Source organism: Humulus lupulus, chromosome 7 (assembly GCF_963169125.1).
Source record: "Humulus lupulus chromosome 7, drHumLupu1.1, whole genome shotgun sequence".
NCBI classification, from domain to species: Eukaryota; Viridiplantae; Streptophyta; class Magnoliopsida; order Rosales; family Cannabaceae; genus Humulus; species Humulus lupulus.
Genome location: NC_084799.1, coordinates 92,304,322 through 92,313,515, shown reverse-complemented (window position 1 = coordinate 92,313,515; position 9,194 = coordinate 92,304,322).

Sequence of the window (9,194 nt, the reverse complement as noted above, 5' to 3'; positions counted from 1 at the left end):
GAATTCGTACCTTATGTTCCTCGGTATTCCAATAGGCAATCAGAAAAACCCAATCTTCTTGGTTAACCCCACTGTAAGGTCTTACATTTGCTTGTTCAAGACCCAACTCTTCAACGATATCTTCCCAATATACTTTCATATCATGTCTCCAATCATGGAGTTCCTTCATCATTAATTTTTCAATTTGATCCATGATCGCAATAGTGTCGCGTGGATAAACAAATTTCGTCTATAATTATTTGAACCATTAAATATTTTTAATATAGTAAGATTATTTGAAATTATAAATAATTAACATGTAATAAATTACTTAAATCTAATTTGGGAACATCTTTCCACTTAAGACACATTGGATATATGATATTTCTAACAAAAAAAAATGGCACATGTTATTAAACATCTTGCCATATCTGCTGACAGACTTGTAAGTGGTCAGGTCGAATGAAGCAGTTAACCTCAAAACCTTCAACTTCTGTAATCATCTTCAACTATCTTCCCACTGAAGCCTTCTTTGGCGGGCTTCTTGCTCACACTACTACTAGTTCCTATTGCAGAGCGCGCAGCAGACATACTGCATTGACAATATATATGAAATTCAAACTTTTTTACATTCTAAATAATTAATAAAAAAATAATTATAACTAACGTGATAATCAAATTCCAATCAAATAGGAAAAAAAATATTACAATAACCGTTCAATTTACAAATCATCATCATCATCATCATCATCAATAATCATCATCATTATCCAAAATACAATTGTCATGTCTATAACTATCACTTTCTTCACCATCATCCTCATATTCCCTTAGAGTTTCATCTTCGAAGTCATCTTCGTCAACCAAAAAGTCCTCCAAATTTTCATTATGATTTTTTGGAAATACATCGTTGATGTTATGAACGTCAACTAAGTCGACATCGTCACAAATATAGTCAACGTTGTGTAATTGAGGAAGCTATACAACTAACTGAATTCTTGAAGAGTTGTTTTCTTGTATTATTGATATCATCTTCAGCCTCATCTGGAAAATCCCAAGCATTTCGGGGGATGTAAGAATTTACGAGCCACCATTCATCGTCATTTTTTTTATATATATCTTTGATGTAGTAGATCAACTTAGCTTGAGATGCAAGTATGAACAGTTCATGTTGGTAGCATTCAATTCGTACACAAATGTAGTGTCCCAAAACTTTTAATAAGGTCCAGTACCTTGATTAGCGTATCAGGAGGACATGTGGGGTAATTATGTGTATTAAACATGTTTAAAGACCCGCTTTCGTTAAAAATGGTAATTTTTGTAATTTTGACCCGTAGATGGTATATTTATAATTTCTATGTGTTATGTGTTTGAGACCACATTATTATGTGGATATGTTTGATTTCCTTCATGAGTGGATCCTTTCGATTGGTTTCAGTGGGAAAGTCACAACAAGGAAAAATGTCTGGCTCGGGTCGAGCTTAGGGGTATTTTGGAAATTTCTATAATTTGGGATAATTGGTAAAATGAAATTAATTGGTGGAATATTTATGTTTGATGGAATAGTTGATAAATTTGGAGGATAGTTGTGTAATTAGGATTCTAACCTGATTGACCCAAATACCCTTGAGGTTAGTTGAAGGGTTAAGTATAGGGAAGGGCAAAATAGTCTTTTGACCCTAAAATTTGAGAAAATTGGCTAAGTGTTGCATCCTTGTTCCCATTCACGTCCAAGAGACACTCTCTCTTTCTTTTAGCTTTTCTTGAAACTTATTCAAACACAAAAAACTACCTGAAGCTAAGATCAAAGCTCTTGAGATTTTGAAGGGATCAAGTTCTAAATGTGGATTAGCAGCTGCTGGGAACTCAATCATTCCTTAGGAAACCAAAATTCACAGCAAGAGGTATGAGGAATTCTCCCATTTTGTTCTTTATGTGTTCTTGAATGAAACTTGGGGATTTCTTGGGTAATTTCGAAATTGATGCTTCTAGGGTGTCTAGGTGGGTATATTAATAATAGAATTGTGTAGAGCATCTTTCTATGGCTCTAATTCAGATTGAAAACGTGATCTTGTTATTGATTTTTGGATTGGGGCAAAAATTGGGTTTAGAACCCTAAATTTGCAATTAGTGGTTTTGATATGTAATTAAGTATTTAATAGATGTTTTATGTTGCATATTACCTATGTAAGTTGTATTGGGGCCGAGTTTGGTGTTGAATTTGTTGAAAATCTAGTTTTTGGTCGAATTGAGACAACTGAAATCGCAGAAAAAAATGCAGAATTTGCCCTCTAACTTGAGCCAATCGATCGGCTTGCAACTTAGATTAGCTAGGGCTTTTGGCCACCCGTCGACCGGCTTGTGCCAGGCGGTCAACAGCTAGTGTTGGCAGCCTAGTTTTGGGGTCATTTTTGATGAGTTTTGATGGGTAACCTTGGGGGATCATAAGCTAAGGTCCCTAGGACATAATTGGACATGTTTAAAGATTATTTGGAGCCTAGTGAATTCTACAGAAAAGTTATGGTGGGTTGTAGTTGAAGGGAAACTAAACCTACATTATATTGTTGTGACTAGGGTTTCCAAGAGGCTCTAGAGAGGATCGCACTCAAAGTCGTCTTGATTCTTGCACTGGATTTGAGGCAAGAAAACTAGCACATGCACATAAAGCAGAACATTGGCTCCAATATTGATATGCGAACAGCTATAACCGTATACTTGGATGTTTAGCTAGGGTTATGTACTCTTGTACTATAATTCTATTTGCTACATCTGGTTGCATTATATCAATTTGTGGTTGATCGGCATGGGTCATATTCGGCAATAATCATGTGAAATGTAGGTCGTGATGGCAGGGCCACTATGGGGTTGTTGTACACACTCGCCCATAACAGGTTGTAAGCTTGGCACCCCAGTGATATGCCTCACTCAACACATGCCGTGTATATGGTTTATATGCTGAAATGAGTTATTTATTATCTGTGAAGCATGCTATTTATTATTTATGTTTAATTGAATATTTACGATGCCTTGTTGGGTTTTCTTGTTGGGCCTTGGCTCATGGGTGCTCTATGGTGAAGGTAAGGGCAAGGGAAAAGTCAACTAGCCATGAGTTGGAGGGCTTTGGAGTAGCGCATACATGTTCGGCCTGCTCAGCCATTAGGGTCGAGATATCCGAAGGATTAGATCGAGAGTCCATTTTGTCGCCTAGGTCGACTATTTTGTAAACATTGATGTAATTATGTTCTGGTTTAAACTCTTTTTGGGACCCCATGTAAACTTTTTTATAACTTTAATTAAAAGTTCAATTCTTTTGACCAAATTTTTAGTACCTAAACCTTTTATTAGCGTTAATTACACTTTTGAGTCCAAATGAATTATTTAACGAGTTAAGCACTATTTTAAACACATGTTGTAACGTCCCTGGATTAGTAGGACACTACAATAAACACTAGTAAAAATATGATCATTGTCAATCCTACCACGACTAACATCTGTGTTGAACCACTTGAACTTGAGAAGTAACACACTATAATCCTTCAAATACATCAATTTGATAAATTCTTGTAGCACTCCATTAAAATTGATACCATCTTCACTAGGAACCATAATACCACTATTATGTATATTACAATTGACATCCATTTTCAACCACAAATTTGACACCATTGACGATGCATCTCGGGAGAGAATTACTTTTGAAAAACACAATTAGTTTGGCAATAATTGATTGCGCTTTGCGTAATCCATTATTTAACTCACACAATAAAGGGAAAATGTGTCTTGTATGAATAACCACTCTTTGAAATGAGTGGTTTCTGAATCTCCTTGCCGAATGGCTTGTTCTCCCTGGTTAGAATAGGCGGATAAATTCCTTCCCTTAGAACTGTACTTACCAAATTTTTTACTAACATATACACAAGTGTTGATATATAAGCCACCATTCTAAAAGCAGTGGACATCAATAATACTTTCAAAGAAAAGCGATCTATGATAGTGACCACCTAAAAAGGCGATCTGGACTCATAGATGAGTGGTCTCTTTCAGAAAATATATTTACCAACTCATGATGTGCGATCACTTTAAGAAGTGATCTTTGATAGCAACCACCTAAAGAGGTGATTTGACTGCGCGAGCAACTGAACCACTCAATTTTTCTCGTGAAAAAGGCAACCACTCTGAAAGCAGTCTTAATTTGGTAGTCTGGTCACTACCTTCTTCATTCTATATGGCGATCACATTCTAGTAGAAAAAAAAATAGATTGCCTCAATGGAAATGGTAAGAAAATACAACTCTATGCAATATATTACAAATAAATAATTATTGATTAAAAGGAGTGTTACAACTCAATAACTGAAAATACAAATAAAAGGAGAAGGAGATGTAAGATAAGAGAAATAGAAAGTACAACTCTATTACAAAATATACAAATAAACTAGAAGTGTTTGAACAAAGGAAATAAAAAGATTACAACTCTTAAACAAAAGTACAAGTAAATAGAATTAAGAAGAAAAGCAATAGAAGAAAATAAGAACAAGAACAAAAACAATAAACTCTCACTCACACTACCAAAGTGAAGAGTGTTGGGGATCACCAACTTGAACAAGGTTTGAAACCTTTGTCCAAAAGATTATTTCCCCCTAACTCAAGCACTAAGGGATCTCTCACAGATATTGGAAATGCTTTCTAGAATTATCAAGCCTCAAGGTGTTTTTAGCCAAGTGTTCTAATGGATAGAAAAGTTGTGTCTTTCAAGTGAGCTATAGGCTCCTATTTATAGAGTTTAGAGACACCCTTTGAATTTCAAATTCCACCAACCCCCAAGGTTGTTACCAATATTTAATTGGATTAATATGGAATTAAAAATGAGATTGGGGAGTTATTTGGGTTTTTGAGTCGTTCAACAAAGATTGAAAAAACTGAAAAATTGGTCAGTTTTTGGCCTATGGCCGCGGCCAGAGACATTAGTGGCTACGGCCACTACTTTCTGTCCCACAGACCGCGACCACTAACCATTTTCAGCCCTTAAAAATGTGTTGTTTTTCCAAACGGTTCCAAACTCTCCCAAATGATTTTGTAACTCCCAAAACACATTATTGGGGTTAAAATCATATCTCTAACAGTCATTTCACATATGGCTTTATGAAATTCATCTTAATATTGTGTAGCACCAAATTTACACAATAAAGGGTAATATTTGGAAGTTACAAATTTGTAACACCAAATATGTTACATTATTTGGATATATCTCATATATCTAAATATTGTAACTCTCTATTATATGTTACAATATGTGACACTATTTGTCACATTTATTTAATCTAAAACATTATATTATAATATAATATTACATTATATTATAAAATAATATAACATTCCCCCACTAGATTAAATAGTTATCTATTGTAACACTTATTTAATCAATCATTATATTTTAAAATATAACATATCCCCCATTTGATTAAATAAGAACTCTCTCTTATAGGAGTCATTGCATTAGTGCATAAAGCAAAGTGTTTTTCAACTTGAACTTTACTATAGTGTAATTATCACAAAATTTGTCGAAAATTTGGTTGGCTAGGCATTGAACCATCTTTTCATGATAACAAATTGGTGATAACACACATTTGTGATGTTCACTTGAGACCTCTATGTTTCGCTTTGCACCGTTAATGGCCATGTGCACTTTCCATTCATGGACGTTCTTGAGAATACTCCTATTTCTCATGAGAGGTGGCACCACCCCTAGGTCCATATAAGTAGAATTCTTACAGTATTTTGTTACAAAAAATACTTGTCTTCACAAGACTGAATTCTATTAAAAAACCTTTCGGTTTTAACCCTCAACTTGGTAACAAGCAGGTACTCAATATCTCAGATGGTACTTGTTTTGAGTACAACTAATATTCACTTGATTGACTTGTTGTTACCTATTGAACCTAACCCTAGTTGGATAACTAGTGTTAAAATAGGTTACCATCAATCGTGAATCTCTTTAGGGAGTTTAAGTCCCATTCCTCGAGATGATACAACCACTAAATCCCTCGTTAGTGGCTTAGTGAAAGGATCTGCCAGATTTTCACTTATTCTCACATAGGATATTGAGATGACTCCTCTTTGAATCAATTCTCTTACATATCCATGTCTTAGACGAATATGTCTAGACTTCCCATTATACACTCCGTTGTATGCTCTAGCCAATGTCGCTTGGCTATCACAATGTATCGATATAGTAGATACATTTTCTTTGATTAGGGGAATCTCTATCAACAGATCCCTTAACCATTCAGCCTCTTTGCCGGTAGCAGCTAGAGCTATGAACTCTGCTTCCATAGTGGAATGAGATATACAGGTTTGTTTCTTGGAACCCCAAGAAATTGCACCTCCACCAAGTGTAAATACTCAACCAGTTGTGGACAAGTTGTCCCCAAGATTGGATATCCAACTTGCATCTGTATATCCTTCTAACATCAAAGGAAATTTGGAGTAGTGAAGGCTTAATCCTTTGGTTTTCTTGAGATAACCTAGGACTCTTCCAATTGCCTTCCAGTGATCCACACTTGGATTACTTGTAAACCTACTAAGTTTACTTACCGCAAATGCTATATCAGGTCTAGTACATTGGGTAGCGTACATTAGACTCCCTATAGCACTAGCGTACTCCAATTGAGCCACCGCTCTTCCTTCATTCTTCTCTAGTTTTACACTATGATCGAATGGAGTATTGGCATCTTTAACCTTGAGATGGTTAAATTTGTTCAATACTTTCTCAACATAGTGGGCTTGCCCTAACGCAAAATCCCCACTATGTTTCTTTACTTTGATACCGAGTATGGTATCGACTTCTCCAAGATCTTTCATCTTGAAGGTTGATGATAGAAACCTCTTCGTTTCTTCTATCCCTTTCATGCTATTACTTAGAATAAGAATGTCATCCACATATAAGCAAACAATGATCACATATCCCTTACAAGTTTTGGAATACAAATACTTGTCTCCATTGTTATGTCTAAACCCATTAAACATGATGGCTTGATCAAATTTCTCATGCCATTGCTTAGGCACTTGTTTCAATCCATATAAGGATTTTACAAGTCTACAAAATTTATGTTCATATTTTGGTAGGACAAACCCTTCGGGTTGTTCCATATAGACCTCCTCATTGGGTCACCATTAAGGAATGTCATTTTGACATCCATTTGATGAACATACAAGTTGTGTATAGAATCTAATTGAAACAAAATTCTTATAGAAGTTGTTCTTGCAATAGGCGCATAAGTATCGAAATAATCGATACCCTCTTTTTGCCTAAACCCTTTAGCTACTAATCTAGCTTTAAAGGTTTGGATAGTGCCGTCAGTGTGGTATTTTCTCATAAATACCCACTTACACCCAATTGGCTTAGACCCCGGTGGGAGGTCTACCAATTCCCAAGTGTTATTGGAAAGAATAGAATCCATCTCATCATTGATGGCTTCTTTCCAAAATGCACTATCTCTCGATTGCATAGCTTCTCTATAAGTCTTAGGATCATCCTCAACGAGAATTACAATAGGAATTTTCCTAATAACTTCCTCTCTATTTCCTTCTACCATATTGAATGAAATTCGTTGAGAATCTATCTCATTCACTACTAGACTTTTATGATTTTTAAGCCTTTGACTTCTTCTAGGTTCAAAGGGTTGCTTTACATCCTTTTGAGAATTCTCCTCTTGAGAATCAACTTTGGATATAGAAGCTTGAGAATTGTTCTCATATAACAAATTCTCCTTTAGAGATGTTGAAGCTTGAGAATTGTTGTCACATAACATATTCTCAAAAAATTCAACTTCTCTAGATTCAATCACAACATTAGACTCTAAGTCTAATAGCCTATAAGCTTTACTGTTGTTGGCATAACCAAAAAAAGCACACTTTATGGCTCTTGAACCTAACTTTGTTCTATTAGGTTCGTTTTTCTTGCAATATGCAAGACACCCCCACACTTTGAAGTACCCTATTTTGGGTTTTCTTCCTTTCCATAACTCATATGGAGATATCTCATTTTTCTTCATCGGTATTCGATTAAGAATGTGGCAAGTGGTTAAAAGCTCCTCACCCCATAAGTTGAAGTTCAACTTAGAAAACACCAACATAGAATTTATCATCTCTAGATAAGTCTTATTTTTCCTTTCGGCAACACCATTGTGTTGTGGTGTATAAGGTGCAGTGCATTCATGAATTATACCATTTTATTCACAAAATGTATTGAATTCATTAGAGAAGTATTCTCCTCCTCTATCACTTCTTAGCACCTTAATCTTTTTATTTAGTTGATTTTCAACTTCTAATTTATACAATTTAAAAGCATCAAAAGTTTCATCTTTATGCTTTAAAAGAAACACATAGGTATATCTACTAAAATCATCTATAAAAGTAAGAAAATACATTTTACCACCTCTAGTTAAAACACCATTTAATTCACAAAGATCACTATGGATCAAATCTAGTAAATTAGATGATCTTTCTACACTAGGAAATGGTTTCTTAATCATTTTTGCCTTAACACATGTTTCACATTTACCATAGTTTTTAATATTGCATGCAATCATACCACATTTTACTACTCTTTTCATGGTAGAAAAACCTATATGCGATAGTCTAAGATGCCACAAAAATAAAGAATCATACTCAACAATATAGGCGGAATTAACATTTTTCTTGATAACATTGAAAGTTACATCATTGGTGCACAATTTAACCATACCCTCACAAAAGTACCATTTTCCCAAAAATACATTTGATTTGGTAAGTATAAGTTTACCGGACTCAAAAACGGCTTTAATGCCGGGCTTGCCAAGCAAATCACCACTTACAAAGTTTCACTCATTTCGGGAACATAAAGTACATTCACTAATGTAACTTTCTTGCCAGAGGTGAAAAAGAATTCAATGTTACCTTTGCCAAGTACCTTGGATTTGCCCTCATAGCCCATTTGAATCTCATGGTTGCCCTTTAACTCTTCAAAGATCTTGAACAATGATTTGTCATAGGTGACGTGGACGGTGGCACATGTATCATACCACCATCATTTCACCTTGCCTTGGACCGCATTCACCTCACTAAGGGTAGCAACTATGTTTTCCTCTTGAGTTGCGTTCAGCTTAGGTCCTTGTTGGTATTTTCTATGCCTACATTCTCTAGCATAGTGACCATTTTTCCCACACACAAAGTAAGT